At 43.3% G+C, this 15,581-nt stretch overlaps 1 protein-coding gene across 2 annotated transcripts in view; it reads left to right on the top strand.

The window, feature by feature from the left end:
- Positions 1–15,581, top strand: part of LOC140380209 (protein transport protein Sec23A) — an 81,317-nt gene that overhangs the window by 35,217 nt on the left and 30,519 nt on the right. The gene's annotated exons all lie outside the window — the stretch shown is intronic.

The following is a 15,581-nucleotide window of genomic DNA, read 5'->3' as shown; positions in this document are numbered from 1 at the left end:
TAGTGTGTGTTACAGGGTGTGTTACAGTGTGTGTTACAGTGTGTGTTAGTGTGTGTTACAGTGTGTGTTAGTGTGTGTTACAGGGTGTGTGTTAGTGTGTGTTACAGTGTGTGTTACAGGGTGTGTTACAGTGTGTGTTACAGTGTGTGTTAGTGTGTGTTACAGTGTGTGTTAGTGTGTGTTACAGTGTGTGTTACAGTGTGTATTAGTGTGTGTTACAGTGTGTGTTACAGGGTGTGTTACAGTGTGTGTTACAGTGTGTGTTAGTGTGTGTTACAGTGTGTGTTAGTGTGTGTTACAGGGTGTGTTACAGGGTGTGTTACAGTGTGTGTTAGTGTGTGTTACAGTGTGTGTTAGTGTGTGTTACAGGGTGTGTTACAGTGTGTGTTACAGTGTGTGTTAGTGTGTGTTACAGTGTGTGTTAGTGTGTGTTACAGGGTGTGTTACAGGGTGTGTTACAGGGTGTGTTACAGGGTGTGTTACAGGGTGTGTTACAGGGTATGTTAGTGTGTGTGTGTTACAGTGTGTGTTAGTGTGTGTTACAGGGGGTGTTACAGGGTGTGTTACAGGGTGTGTTACAGGGTGTGTTACAGGGTGTGTTAGTGTGTGTTACAGTGTGTGTTACAGTGTGTGTTACAGTGTGTGTTACAGTGTGTGTTACAGTGTGTGTTACAGTGTGTGTTAGGGTGTGTTACAGGGTGTGTTACAGGGTGTGTTACAGGGTGTGTTAGTGTGTGTTACAGGGTGTGTTACAGGGTGTGTTACAGGGTGTGTTACAGGGTGTGTTAGTGTGTGTTACAGTGTGTGTTAGGGTGTGTTACAGGGGGTGTTACAGGGTGTGTTAGTGTGTGTTAGTGTGTGTTACAGGGGGGGTGTTACAGGGGGGGTGTTACAGTGTGTGTTAGTGTGTGTTACAGTGTGTGTTGCAGTGTGTTGCAGTGTGTTGCAGTGTGTGTTACAGTGTGTGTTACAGGGTGTGTGTTACAGGGTGTGTGTTACAGGGTGTGTGTTACAGGGTGTGTGTTACAGTGTGTGTTACAGTGTGTGTTGCAGGGTGTGTTGCAGTGTGTGTTGCAGTGTGTGTTAGTGTGTGTTACAGTGTGTGTTACAGTGTGTGTTAAAGGGTGTGTTAGTGTGTGTTACAGTGTGTGTTACAGTGTGTGTTAAAGGGTGTGTTAGTGTGTGTTAGTGTGTGTTACAGGGTGTGTTACAGTGTGTGTTACAGTGTGTGTTAGTGTGTGTTACAGTGTGTGTTAGTGTGTGTTACAGGGTGTGTTACAGTGTGTGTTACAGTGTGTGTTAGTGTGTGTTACAGTGTGTGTTACAGGGTGTGTTACAGTGTGTGTTACAGTGTGTGTTAGTGTGTGTTACAGTGTGTGTTAGTGTGTGTTACAGTGTGTGTTACAGTGTGTGTTACAGTGTGTATTAGTGTGTGTTACAGTGTGTGTTAGTGTGTGTTACAGGGTGTGTTACAGTGTGTGTTACAGTGTGTGTTAGTGTGTGTTACAGTGTGTGTTAGTGTGTGTTACAGGGTGGGTTACAGGGTGTGTTACAGTGTGTGTTAGTGTGTGTTACAGTGTGTGTTAGTGTGTGTTACAGGGTGTGTTACAGTGTGTGTTACAGTGTGTGTTAGTGTGTGTTACAGTGTGTGTTAGTGTGTGTTACAGGGTGTGTTACAGGGTGTGTTACAGGGTGTGTTACAGGGTGTGTTACAGGGTATGTTAGTGTGTGTGTTACAGTGTGTGTTAGTGTGTGTTACAGGGGGTGTTACAGGGTGTGTTACAGGGTGTGTTACAGGGTGTGTTAGTGTGTGTTACAGTGTGTGTTACAGTGTGTGTTACAGTGTGTGTTACAGTGTGTGTTACAGTGTGTGTTACAGGGTGTGTTACAGGGTGTGTTAGGGTGTGTTACAGGGTGTGTTACAGGGTGTGTTACAGGGTGTGTTACAGGGTGTGTTAGTGTGTGTTACAGGGTGTGTTACAGGGTGTGTTACAGGGTGTGTTACAGGGTGTGTTAGTGTGTGTTACAGTGTGTGTTAGGGTGTGTTACAGGGGGTGTTACAGGGTGTGTTAGTGTGTGTTAGTGTGTGTTACAGGGGGGGTGTTACAGGGGGGGTGTTACAGTGTGTGTTAGTGTGTGTTACAGTGTGTGTTGCAGTGTGTTGCAGTGTGTTGCAGTGTGTTGCAGTGTGTTGCAGTGTGTGTTACAGTGTGTGTTACAGGGTGTGTGTTACAGGGTGTGTGTTACAGGGTGTGTGTTACAGGGTGTGTGTTACAGTGTGTGTTACAGTGTGTGTTGCAGGGTGTGTTGCAGTGTGTGTTGCAGTGTGTGTTAGTGTGTGTTACAGTGTGTGTTACAGTGTGTGTTAAAGGGTGTGTTAGTGTGTGTTACAGTGTGTGTTACAGTGTGTGTTACAGTGTGTGTTGCAGTGTGTGTTGCAGTGTGTGTTGCAGTGTGTGTTGCAGTGTGTGTAACAGTGTGTGTTTGTGTGTTAGTGTGTGTTAGTGTGTGTTACAGTGTGTGTTAGTGTGTGTTAGTGTGTGTTACAGTGTGTGTTAGTGTGTGTTAGTGTGTGTTACAGTGTGTGTTACAGTGTGTGTTACAGTGTGTGTTACAGTGTGTGTTAAAGGGTGTGTTACAGTGTGTGTTACAGTGTGTGTTAGTGTGTGTTAGTGTGTGTTAAAGTGTGTGTTAGTGTGTGTTACAGTGTATGTTACAGGGTGTGTTACAGGGTGTGTTAGTGTGTGTTACAATGTGTGTTACAGGGTGTGTTAGTGTGTGTTACAATGTGTGTTACAGGGTGTGTTAGTGTGTTAGTTTGTGTTAGTGTGTGTTAGTTTGTGTTAGTGTGTGTTACAGTGTGTGTTACAGGGTATGTTAGTGTGTGTTAGTTTGTGTTAGTGTGTGTTAGTGTGTGTTACAGGGTGTGTTAGTGTGTGTTACAGGGTGTGTTAGTGTGTGTTACAGTGTGTGTTAGTTTGTGTTACAGTGTGTGTTGTAGTGTGTTACAGGGTGTGTTACAGGGTGTGTTAGTTTGTGTTAGTGTGTGTTACAGGGTGTGTTACAGGGTGTGTTAGTGTGTGTTACAGGGTGTGTTAGTTTGTGTTAGTGTGTGTTAGTGTGTGTTACAGTGTGTGTTACAGGGTGTGTTAGTGTGTGTTAGGGTGTGTTAGTTTGTGTTACAGTGTGTGTTAGTTTGTGTTACAGTGTGTGTTTTAGTGTGTTACAGGGTGTGTTACAGGGTGTGTTAGTGTGTGTTACAGGGTGTGTTAGTGTGTGTTAGTGTGTGTTAGTGTGTGTCACAGGGTGTGTTACAGGGTATGTTAGTTATGGTGTGTGTGTGTGTGTTACAGGGGGTGTGTGTGTGTGTTACAGTGTGTGTTAGTGTGTGTTGCAGTGTGTGTTAAAGGGTGTGTTAGTGTGTGTTAGTGTGTGTTACAGGGTGTGTTAGTGTGTGTTACAGTGTGTGTTGCAGTGTGTGTTAAAGGGTGTGTTAGTGTGTGTTAGTGTGTGTTACAGTGTGTGTTACAGGGTGTGTTACAGTGTGTTGCAGTGTGTGTTAGTGTGTTAGTGTGTGTTACAGTGTGTGTTAGTGTGTGTTAGTGTGTGTTACAGTGTGTGTTACAGTGTATGTTACAGTGTGTTACAGTGTGTTACAGTGTGTGTTAGTGTGTGTTACAGGGTGTGTTACAGGGTGTGTTACAGGGTGTGTTAGTGTGTGTTACAGGGTGTGTTACAGGGTGTGTTACAGGGTGTGTTACAGGGTGTGTTACAGGGTGTGTTACAGGGTGTGTTACAGTGTGTGTTAGTGTGTGTTACAGTGTGTGTTAGTGTGTGTTACAGTGTGTGTTAGGGTGTGTTACAGGGGGTGTTACAGGGTGTGTTACAGGGTGTGTTAGTGTGTGTTACAGTGTGTGTTACAGTGTGTGTTACAGGGTGTGTTACAGGGTGTGTTACAGGGTGTGTTAGTGTGTGTTACAGTGTGTGTTAGGGTGTGTTACAGGGGGTGTTACAGGGTGTGTTAGTGTGTGTTAGTGTGTGTTAGTGTGTGTTACAGGGGGGGTGTTACAGGGGGGGTGTTACAGTGTGTGTTAGTGTGTGTTACAGTGTGTTGCAGTGTGTGTTACAGTGTGTGTTGCAGTGTGTTGCAGTGTGTTGCAGTGTGTGTTAGTGTGTGTTACAGTGTGTGTTACAGTGTGTGTGTTACAGGGTGTGTGTTACAGTGTGTGTTAAAGGGTGTGTTAGTGTGTGTTACAGTGTGTGTTGCAGTGTGTGTTACAGTGTGTGTTACAGTGTGTGTTAAAGGGTGTGTTAGTGTGTGTTAGGGTGTGTTACAGGGTGTGTTACAGGGTGTTACAGGGTGTGTTACAGTGTGTGTTGCAGTGTGTGTTACAGTGTGTGTTAGTGTGTGTTAGTGTGTGTTACAGTGTGTGTTACAGTGTGTGTTACAGTGTGTGTTACAGTGTGTGTTGCAGTGTGTGTTGCAGTGTGTGTTGCAGTGTGTGTTACAGTGTGTGTTAAAGGGTGTGTTAAAGGGTGTGTTACAGTGTGTGTTAAAGGGTGTGTTAGTGTGTGTTACAGTGTGTGTTAGTTTGTGTTACAGGGTGTGTTAGTGTGTTACAATGTGTGTTACAGTGTGTGTTAGTGTGTGTTAGTTTGTGTTAGTGTGTGTTACAGGGTGTGTTAGTGTGTGTTAGTGTGTGTTACAGTGTGTGTTAGTTTGTGTTACAGTGTGTGTTTTAGTGTGTTACAGGGTGTGTTACAGTGTGTGTTGCAGTGTGTGTTGCAGTGTGTGTTACAGTGTGTGTAACAGTGTGTGTTTGTGTGTTAGTGTGTGTTACAGTGTGTGTTAGTGTGTGTTACAGTGTGTGTTAGTTTGTGTTAGTGTGTGTTACAGTGTGTGTTACAGTGTGTGTTACAGTGTGTGTTACAGTGTGTGTTACAGTGTGTGTTACAGTGTGTGTTACAGTGTGTGTTAAAGGGTGTGTTAGTGTGTGTTACAGTGTGTGTTACAGTGTGTGTTACAGTGTGTGTTAGTGTATGTTACAGTGTATGTTACAGGGTGTGTTACAGGGTGTGTTACAGGGTGTGTTAGTGTGTGTTACAATGTGTGTTACAGGGTGTGTTACAGGGTGTGTTAGTGTGTGTTACAATGTGTGTTACAGGGTGTGTTAGTGTGTTAGTTTGTGTTAGTGTGTGTTAGTTTGTGTTAGTTTGTGTTAGTGTGTGTTAGTGTGTGTTACAGTGTGTGTTACAGGGTATGTTAGTGTGTGTTAGGGTGTGTTAGTGTGTGTTACAGTGTGTGTTAATTTGTGTTACAGGGTGTGTTTTAGTGTGTTACAGGGTGTGTTACAGGGTGTGTTACAGGGTGTGTTAGTGTGTGTTAGTGTGTGTTACAGTGTGTGTTAAAGGGTGTGTTAGTGTGTGTTACAGTGTGTGTTAGTTTGTGTTACAGGGTGTGTTAGTGTGTTACAATATGTGTTACAGTGTGTGTTAGTGTGTGTTAGTTTGTGTTAGTGTGTGTTACAGGGTGTGTTAGTGTGTGTTAGTGTGTGTTACAGTGTGTGTTAGTTTGTGTTACAGTGTGTGTTTTAGTGTGTTACAGGGTGTGTTACAGTGTGTGTTACAGTGTGTGTTGCAGTGTGTGTTGCAGTGTGTGTTGCAGTGTGTGTTGCAGTGTGTGTTGCAGTGTGTGTTACAGTGTGTGTAACAGTGTGTGTTTGTGTGTTAGTGTGTGTTACAGTGTGTGTTAGTGTGTGTTACAGTGTGTGTTAGTTTGTGTTAGTGTGTGTTAGTGTGTGTTACAGTGTGTGTTACAGTGTGTGTTACAGGGTGTGTTACAGTGTGTGTTACAGTGTGTGTTAGTGTGTGTTACAGTGTGTGTTAGTGTGTGTTACAGTGTGTGTTAGTGTGTGTTACAGGGTGTGTTACAGTGTGTGTTACAGTGTGTGTTAGTGTGTGTTACAGTGTGTGTTAGTGTGTGTTACAGGGTGTGTGTTAGTGTGTGTTACAGTGTGTGTTACAGGGTGTGTTACAGTGTGTGTTACAGTGTGTGTTAGTGTGTGTTACAGTGTGTGTTAGTGTGTGTTACAGTGTGTGTTACAGTGTGTGTTACAGTGTGTATTAGTGTGTGTTACAGTGTGTGTTACAGGGTGTGTTACAGTGTGTGTTACAGTGTGTGTTAGTGTGTGTTACAGTGTGTGTTAGTGTGTGTTACAGGGTGTGTTACAGTGTGTGTTACAGTGTGTGTTACAGTGTGTGTTAGTGTGTGTTACAGGGTGTGTTACAGTGTGTGTTACAGTGTGTGTTAGTGTGTGTTACAGTGTGTGTTAGTGTGTGTTACAGGGTGTGTTACAGGGTGTGTTACAGGGTGTGTTACAGGGTGTGTTACAGGGTATGTTAGTGTGTGTGTTACAGTGTGTGTTAGTGTGTGTTACAGGGGGTGTTACAGGGTGTGTTACAGGGTGTGTTACAGGGTGTGTTACAGGGTGTGTTACAGGGTGTGTTAGTGTGTGTTACAGTGTGTGTTACAGTGTGTGTTACAGTGTGTGTTACAGTGTGTGTTACAGGGTGTGTTACAGGGTGTGTTAGGGTGTGTTACAGGGTGTGTTACAGGGTGTGTTACAGGGTGTGTTAGTGTGTGTTACAGGGTGTGTTACAGGGTGTGTTACAGGGTGTGTTACAGGGTGTGTTAGTGTGTGTTACAGTGTGTGTTAGGGTGTGTTACAGGGGGTGTTACAGGGTGTGTTAGTGTGTGTTAGTGTGTGTTACAGGGGGGGTGTTACAGGGGGGGTGTTACAGTGTGTGTTAGTGTGTGTTACAGTGTGTGTTGCAGTGTGTTGCAGTGTGTTGCAGTGTGTGTTACAGTGTGTGTTACAGGGTGTGTGTTACAGGGTGTGTGTTACAGGGTGTGTGTTACAGGGTGTGTGTTACAGTGTGTGTTACAGTGTGTGTTGCAGGGTGTGTTGCAGTGTGTGTTGCAGTGTGTGTTAGTGTGTGTTACAGTGTGTGTTACAGTGTGTGTTAAAGGGTGTGTTAGTGTGTGTTACAGTGTGTGTTACAGTGTGTGTTACAGTGTGTGTTAAAGGGTGTGTTAGTGTGTGTTAGTGTGTGTTACAGGGTGTGTTACAGTGTGTGTTACAGTGTGTGTTAGTGTGTGTTACAGTGTGTGTTAGTGTGTGTTACAGGGTGTGTTACAGTGTGTGTTACAGTGTGTGTTAGTGTGTGTTACAGTGTGTGTTACAGGGTGTGTTACAGTGTGTGTTACAGTGTGTGTTAGTGTGTGTTACAGTGTGTGTTAGTGTGTGTTACAGTGTGTGTTACAGTGTGTGTTACAGTGTGTATTAGTGTGTGTTACAGTGTGTGTTAGTGTGTGTTACAGGGTGTGTTACAGTGTGTGTTACAGTGTGTGTTAGTGTGTGTTACAGTGTGTGTTAGTGTGTGTTACAGGGTGTGTTACAGGGTGTGTTACAGTGTGTGTTAGTGTGTGTTACAGTGTGTGTTAGTGTGTGTTACAGGGTGTGTTACAGTGTGTGTTACAGTGTGTGTTAGTGTGTGTTACAGTGTGTGTTAGTGTGTGTTACAGGGTGTGTTACAGGGTGTGTTACAGGGTGTGTTACAGGGTGTGTTACAGGGTATGTTAGTGTGTGTGTTACAGTGTGTGTTAGTGTGTGTTACAGGGGGTGTTACAGGGTGTGTTACAGGGTGTGTTACAGGGTGTGTTAGTGTGTGTTACAGTGTGTGTTACAGTGTGTGTTACAGTGTGTGTTACAGTGTGTGTTACAGTGTGTGTTACAGGGTGTGTTACAGGGTGTGTTAGGGTGTGTTAGGGTGTGTTACAGGGTGTGTTACAGGGTGTGTTACAGGGTGTGTTAGTGTGTGTTACAGGGTGTGTTACAGGGTGTGTTACAGGGTGTGTTACAGGGTGTGTTACAGGGTGTGTTAGTGTGTGTTACAGTGTGTGTTAGGGTGTGTTACAGGGGGTGTTACAGGGTGTGTTAGTGTGTGTTAGTGTGTGTTACAGGGGGGGTGTTACAGGGGGGGTGTTACAGTGTGTGTTAGTGTGTGTTACAGTGTGTGTTGCAGTGTGTTGCAGTGTGTTGCAGTGTGTTGCAGTGTGTGTTACAGTGTGTGTTACAGGGTGTGTGTTACAGGGTGTGTGTTACAGGGTGTGTGTTACAGGGTGTGTGTTACAGTGTGTGTTACAGTGTGTGTTGCAGGGTGTGTTGCAGTGTGTGTTGCAGTGTGTGTTAGTGTGTGTTACAGTGTGTGTTACAGTGTGTGTTAAAGGGTGTGTTAGTGTGTGTTACAGTGTGTGTTACAGTGTGTGTTACAGTGTGTGTTAGTGTGTGTTGCAGTGTGTGTTGCAGTGTGTGTTGCAGTGTGTGTTACAGTGTGTGTAACAGTGTGTGTTTGTGTGTTAGTGTGTGTTAGTGTGTGTTACAGTGTGTGTTAGTGTGTGTTAGTGTGTGTTACAGTGTGTGTTAGTGTGTGTTAGTGTGTGTTACAGTGTGTGTTACAGTGTGTGTTACAGTGTGTGTTACAGTGTGTGTTAAAGGGTGTGTTACAGTGTGTGTTACAGTGTGTGTTAGTGTGTGTTAGTGTGTGTTAAAGTGTGTGTTAGTGTATGTTACAGGGTGTGTTACAGGGTGTGTTACAGGGTGTGTTAGTGTGTGTTACAATGTGTGTTACAGGGTGTGTTAGTGTGTGTTACAATGTGTGTTACAGGGTGTGTTAGTGTGTTAGTTTGTGTTAGTGTGTGTTAGTTTGTGTTAGTGTGTGTTACAGTGTGTGTTACAGGGTATGTTAGTGTGTGTTAGTTTGTGTTAGTGTGTGTTAGTGTGTGTTACAGGGTGTGTTAGTGTGTGTTACAGGGTGTGTTAGTGTGTGTTACAGTGTGTGTTAGTTTGTGTTACAGTGTGTGTTGTAGTGTGTTACAGGGTGTGTTACAGGGTGTGTTAGTTTGTGTTAGTGTGTGTTACAGGGTGTGTTACAGGGTGTGTTAGTGTGTGTTACAGGGTGTGTTAGTTTGTGTTAGTGTGTGTTAGTGTGTGTTACAGTGTGTGTTACAGGGTGTGTTAGTGTGTGTTAGGGTGTGTTAGTTTGTGTTACAGTGTGTGTTAGTTTGTGTTACAGTGTGTGTTTTAGTGTGTTACAGGGTGTGTTACAGGGTGTGTTAGTGTGTGTTACAGGGTGTGTTAGTGTGTGTTAGTGTGTGTTAGTGTGTGTCACAGGGTGTGTTACAGGGTATGTTAGTTATGGTGTGTGTGTGTGTGTTACAGGGGGTGTGTGTGTGTGTTACAGTGTGTGTTAGTGTGTGTTGCAGTGTGTGTTAAAGGGTGTGTTAGTGTGTGTTAGTGTGTGTTACAGGGTGTGTTAGTGTGTGTTACAGTGTGTGTTGCAGTGTGTGTTAAAGGGTGTGTTAGTGTGTGTTAGTGTGTGTTACAGTGTGTGTTACAGGGTGTGTTACAGTGTGTTGCAGTGTGTGTTAGTGTGTTAGTGTGTGTTACAGTGTGTGTTAGTGTGTGTTACAGTGTGTGTTACAGTGTATGTTACAGTGTGTTACAGTGTGTTACAGTGTGTGTTAGTGTGTGTTACAGGGTGTGTTACAGGGTGTGTTACAGGGTGTGTTAGTGTGTGTTACAGGGTGTGTTACAGGGTGTGTTACAGGGTGTGTTACAGGGTGTGTTACAGGGTGTGTTACAGGGTGTGTTACAGTGTGTGTTAGTGTGTGTTACAGTGTGTGTTAGTGTGTGTTACAGTGTGTGTTAGGGTGTGTTACAGGGGGTGTTACAGGGTGTGTTACAGGGTGTGTTAGTGTGTGTTACAGTGTGTGTTACAGTGTGTGTTACAGTGTGTGTTACAGGGTGTGTTACAGGGTGTGTTACAGGGTGTGTTAGTGTGTGTTACAGTGTGTGTTAGGGTGTGTTACAGGGGGTGTTACAGGGTGTGTTAGTGTGTGTTAGTGTGTGTTAGTGTGTGTTACAGGGGGGGTGTTACAGGGGGGGTGTTACAGTGTGTGTTAGTGTGTGTTACAGTGTGTTGCAGTGTGTGTTACAGTGTGTGTTGCAGTGTGTTGCAGTGTGTGTTAGTGTGTGTTACAGTGTGTGTTACAGGGTGTGTGTTACAGGGTGTGTGTTACAGTGTGTGTTAAAGGGTGTGTTACAGTGTGTGTTACAGTGTGTGTTGCAGTGTGTGTTACAGTGTGTGTTACAGTGTGTGTTAAATGGTGTGTTAGTGTGTGTTAGGGTGTGTTACAGGGTGTGTTACAGGGTGTTACAGGGTGTGTTACAGTGTGTGTTGCAGTGTGTGTTACAGTGTGTGTTAGTGTGTGTTAGTGTGTGTTACAGTGTGTGTTACAGTGTGTGTTACAGTGTGTGTTACAGTGTGTGTTACAGTGTGTGTTGCAGTGTGTGTTGCAGTGTGTGTTGCAGTGTGTGTTACAGTGTGTGTTAAAGGGTGTGTTAAAGGGTGTGTTACAGTGTGTGTTAAAGGGTGTGTTAGTGTGTGTTACAGTGTGTGTTAGTTTGTGTTACAGGGTGTGTTAGTGTGTTACAATGTGTGTTACAGTGTGTGTTAGTGTGTGTTAGTTTGTGTTAGTGTGTGTTACAGGGTGTGTTAGTGTGTGTTAGTGTGTGTTACAGTGTGTGTTAGTTTGTGTTACAGTGTGTGTTTTAGTGTGTTACAGGGTGTGTTACAGTGTGTGTTGCAGTGTGTGTTGCAGTGTGTGTTACAGTGTGTGTAACAGTGTGTGTTTGTGTGTTAGTGTGTGTTAGTGTGTGTTACAGTGTGTGTTAGTGTGTGTTACAGTGTGTGTTAGTTTGTGTTAGTGTGTGTTACAGTGTGTGTTACAGTGTGTGTTACAGTGTGTGTTACAGTGTGTGTTACAGTGTGTGTTACAGTGTGTGTTACAGTGTGTGTTAAAGGGTGTGTTAGTGTGTGTTACAGTGTGTGTTACAGTGTGTGTTACAGTGTGTGTTAGTGTATGTTACAGTGTATGTTACAGGGTGTGTTACAGGGTGTGTTACAGGGTGTGTTAGTGTGTGTTACAATGTGTGTTACAGGGTGTGTTACAGGGTGTGTTAGTGTGTGTTACAATGTGTGTTACAGGGTGTGTTAGTGTGTTAGTTTGTGTTAGTGTGTGTTAGTTTGTGTTAGTTTGTGTTAGTGTGTGTTAGTGTGTGTTACAGTGTGTGTTACAGGGTATGTTAGTGTGTGTTAGGGTGTGTTAGTGTGTGTTACAGTGTGTGTTAATTTGTGTTACAGGGTGTGTTTTAGTGTGTTACAGGGTGTGTTACAGGGTGTGTTACAGGGTGTGTTAGTGTGTGTTAGTGTGTGTTACAGTGTGTGTTAAAGGGTGTGTTAGTGTGTGTTACAGTGTGTGTTAGTTTGTGTTACAGGGTGTGTTACAGGGTGTGTTACAGGGTGTGTTACAATGTGTGTTACTGGGTGTGTTAGTGTGTGTTAGTGTGTGTTAGTTTATGTTACAGTGAGTGTTTTAGTGTGTTACAGGGTGTGTTACAGGGTGTGTTACAGTGTGTGTTACAGTGTGTGTTAGTTTGTGTTAGTGTGTGTTACAGTGTGTGTTACAGTGTGTGTTACAGTGTGTTAGTTTGTGTTAGTGTGTGTTAGTGTGTGTTAGTGTGTGGAACAGTGTGTGTTAGCGTGTGTTACAGTGTGTGTTACAGTGTGTGTTATTGTGTGTGCGTTAGTGTGTGTTACAGTGTGTGTTAAAGGGTGTGTTAGTGTGTGTTACAGTGTGTGTTACAGTGTGTGTTAGTGTGTGTTAGTGTGTGTTACAGTGTATGTTACAGGGTGTGTTACAGGGTGTGTTACAGGGTGTGTTAGTGTGTGTTACAATGTGTGTTACAGGGTGTGTTAGTGTGTGTTACAATGTGTGTTACAGGGTGTGTTAGTGTGTTAGTTTGTGTTAGTGTGTGTTAGTTTGTGTTACAGGGTATGTTAGTGTGTGTTAGTGTGTGTTACAGTGTGTGTTACAGGGTATGTTAGTGTGTGTTAGTTTGTGTTAGTTTGTGTTAGTGTGTGTTAGTGTGTGTTACAGGGTGTGTTAGTGTGTGTTACAGGGTGTGTTAGTGTGTGTTACAGTGTGTGTTAGTTTGTGTTACAGTGTGTGTTACAGTGTGTGTTAGTTTGTGTTACAGTGTGTGTTGTAGTGTGTTACAGGGTGTGTTACAGGGTGTGTTAGTTTGTGTTAGTGTGTGTTACAGGGTGTGTTACAGGGTGTGTTACAGGGTGTGTTACAGTGTGTGTTGCAGTGTGTGTTACAGTGTGTGTTAAAGGGTGTGTTAGTGTTTGTTAGTGTGTGTTACAGGGTGTGTTACAGGGTGTGTTTTAGTGTGTTACAGGGTGTGTTACAGGGTGTGTTACAGGGTGTGTTACAGTGTGTGTTACAGTGTGTGTTACAGGGTGTGTTGCAGTGTGTGATACAGTGTGTGTTAAAGGGTGTGTTAGTGTGTGTTCCAGTGTGTGTTACAGTGTGTGTTACAGTGTGTGTTAGTGTGTGTTAAAGTGTGTGTTAGTGTGTGTTAGTTTGTGTTACAGTGTGTGTTACAGTGTGTGTTACAGGGTGTGTTACAGGGTGTGTTAGTGTGTGTTAGTTTGTGTTAGTGTGTGTTACAGGGTGTGTTACAGGGTGTGTTAGTGTGTGTTACAGGGTGTGTTAGCTTGTGTTAGTGTGTGTTAGTTTGTGTTAGTGTGTGTTAGTGTGTGTTACAGGGTGTGTTAGTGTGTGTTACAGTGTGTGTTAGTTTGTGTTACAGTGTGTGTTGTAGTGTGTTACAGGGTGTGTTACAGGGTGTGTTAGTGTGTTAGTTTGTGTTAGTGTGTGTTAGTTTGTGTTAGTGTGTGTTACAGGGTGTGTTAGTGTGTGTTACAGGGTGTGTTAGTTTGTGTTAGTGTGTGTTAGTTTGTGTTAGTGTGTGTTAGTGTGTGTTACAGTGTGTGTTACAGGGTGTGTTAGTGTGTGTTAGGGTGTGTTAGTGTGTGTTACAGTGTGTGTTAGTTTGTGTTACAGTGTGTGTTTTAGTGTGTTACAGGGTGTGTTACAGGGTGTGTTACAGGGTGTGTTACAGGGTGTGTTAGTGTTTGTTACAGGGTGTGTTAGTGTGTGTTAGTGTGTGTTAGTGTGTGTTACAGTGTATGTTACAGGGTGTGTTACAGGGTGTGTTACAGGGTGTGTTAGTGTGTGTTACAATGTGTGTTACAGGGTGTGTTAGTGTGTGTTACAATGTGTGTTACAGGGTGTGTTAGTGTGTTAGTTTGTGTTAGTGTGTGTTAGTTTGTGTTAGTTTGTGTTAGTGTGTGTTAGTGTGTGTTACAGTGTGTGTTACAGGGTATGTTAGTGTGTGTTAGTTTGTGTTAGTTTGTGTTAGTGTGTGTTAGTGTGTGTTACAGGGTGTGTTACAGGGTGTGTTAGTGTGTGTTACAGTGTGTGTTAGTTTGTGTTACAGTGTGTGTTGTAGTGTGTTACAGGGTGTGTTACAGGGTGTGTTAGTTTGTGTTAGTTTGTGTTAGTGTGTGTTACAGGGTGTGTTAGTGTGTGTTACAGGGTGTGTTAGTTTGTGTTAGTGTGTGTTAGTGTGTGTTACAGTGTGTGTTACAGGGTGTGTTAGTGTGTGTTAGGGTGTGTTAGTGTGTGTTACAGTGTGTGTTAGTTTGTGTTACAGTGTGTGTTTTAGTGTGTTACAGGGTGTGTTACAGGGTGTGTTAGTTTGTGTTAGTGTGTGTTAGTGTGTGTTACAGTGTGTGTTACAGGGTGTGTTAGTGTGTGTTAGGGTGTGTTAGTGTGTGTTACAGTGTGTGTTAGTTTGTGTTACAGTGTGTGTTTTAGTGTGTTACAGTGTATGTTACAGGGTGTGTTACAGGGTGTGTTACAGGGTGTGTTAGTGTGTGTTACAATGTGTGTTACAGGGTGTGTTAGTGTGTGTTACAATGTGTGTTACAGGGTGTGTTAGTGTGTTAGTTTGTGTTAGTGTGTGTTAGTTTGTGTTAGTTTGTGTTAGTGTGTGTTAGTGTGTGTTACAGTGTGTGTTACAGGGTATGTTAGTGTGTGTTAGTTTGTGTTAGTTTGTGTTAGTGTGTGTTAGTGTGTGTTACAGGGTGTGTTACAGGGTGTGTTAGTGTGTGTTACAGTGTGTGTTAGTTTGTGTTACAGTGTGTGTTGTAGTGTGTTACAGGGTGTGTTACAGGGTGTGTTAGTTTGTGTTAGTTTGTGTTAGTGTGTGTTACAGGGTGTGTTAGTGTGTGTTACAGGGTGTGTTAGTTTGTGTTAGTGTGTGTTAGTGTGTGTTACAGTGTGTGTTACAGGGTGTGTTAGTGTGTGTTAGGGTGTGTTAGTGTGTGTTACAGTGTGTGTTAGTTTGTGTTACAGTGTGTGTTTTAGTGTGTTACAGGGTGTGTTACAGGGTGTGTTAGTGTGTGTTACAGGGTGTGTTAGTGTGTGTTAGTGTGTGTTAGTGTGTGTCACAGGGTGTGTTACAGGGTATGTTAGTTATGGTGTGTGTGTGTGTGTTACAGGGGGTGTGTGTGTGTGTTACAGTGTGTGTTAGTGTGTGTTGCAGTGTGTGTTAAAGGGTGTGTTAGTGTGTGTTAGTGTGTGTTACAGGGTGTGTTAGTGTGTGTTACAGTGTGTGTTGCAGTGTGTGTTAAAGGGTGTGTTAGTGTGTGTTAGTGTGTGTTAGTGTGTGTTACAGTTTGTGTTACAGGTCGTGTTACAGTGTGTTGCAGTGTGTGTTAGTGTGTGTTAGTGTGTGTTACAGTGTGTGTTAGTGTGTGTTAGTGTGTGTTACAGTGTGTGTTACAGTGTATGTTACAGTGTGTGTTACAGTGTGTTACAGGGTGTGTTAGGGTGTGTTACAGGGTGTGTTACAGGGTGTGTTACAGGGTGTGTTACAGGGTGTGTTAGTTTGTGTTAGTGTGTGTTACAGTGTGTGTTACAGTGTGTTAGTTTGTGTTAGTGTGTGTTAGTGTGTGTTAGTGTGTGTTAGTGTGTGTTAGTGTGTGTTAGTGTGTGGAACAGTGTGTGTTAGCGTGTGTTACAGTGTGTGTTACAGTGTGTGTTATTGTGTGTGCGTTAGTGTGTGTTACAGTGTGTGTTAAAGGGTGTGTTAGTGTGTGTTACAGTGTGTTACAGTTTGTGTTAGTGTGTGTTAGTGTGTGTTAAAGTGTGTGTTAGTGTGTGTTAGTGTGTGTTACAGTGTATGTTACAGGGTGTGTTACAGGGTGTGTTACAGGGTGTGTTAGTGTGTGTTACAATGTGTGTTACAGGGTGTGTTAGTGTGTGTTACAATGTGTGTTACAGGGTGTGTTAGTGTGTTAGTTTGTGTTAGTTTGTGTTAGTGTGTGTTAGTGTGTGTTACAGGGTGTGTTACAGGGTGTTAGTGTGTGTTACAGTGTGTGTTAGTTTGTGTTACAGTGTGTGTTGTAGTGTGTTACAGGGTGTGTTACAGGGTGTGTTAGTTTGTGTTAGTGTGTGTTACAGGGTGTGTTAGTGTGTGTTACAGGGTGTGTTAGTTTGTGTTAGTGTGTGTTAGTGTGTGTTACAGTGTGTGTTACAGGGTGTG

This window comes from Eucyclogobius newberryi, unplaced genomic scaffold (assembly GCF_026437365.1).
Source record: "Eucyclogobius newberryi isolate DKJ021-1_F unplaced genomic scaffold, fEucNew1.0.hap1 SCAF_45, whole genome shotgun sequence".
Lineage (NCBI taxonomy): Eukaryota > Metazoa > Chordata > Actinopteri > Gobiiformes > Gobiidae > Eucyclogobius > Eucyclogobius newberryi.
The sequence above is the reverse complement of the archived record's forward strand: the minus strand, read 5'-3'. Positions and strand labels throughout refer to the sequence as shown.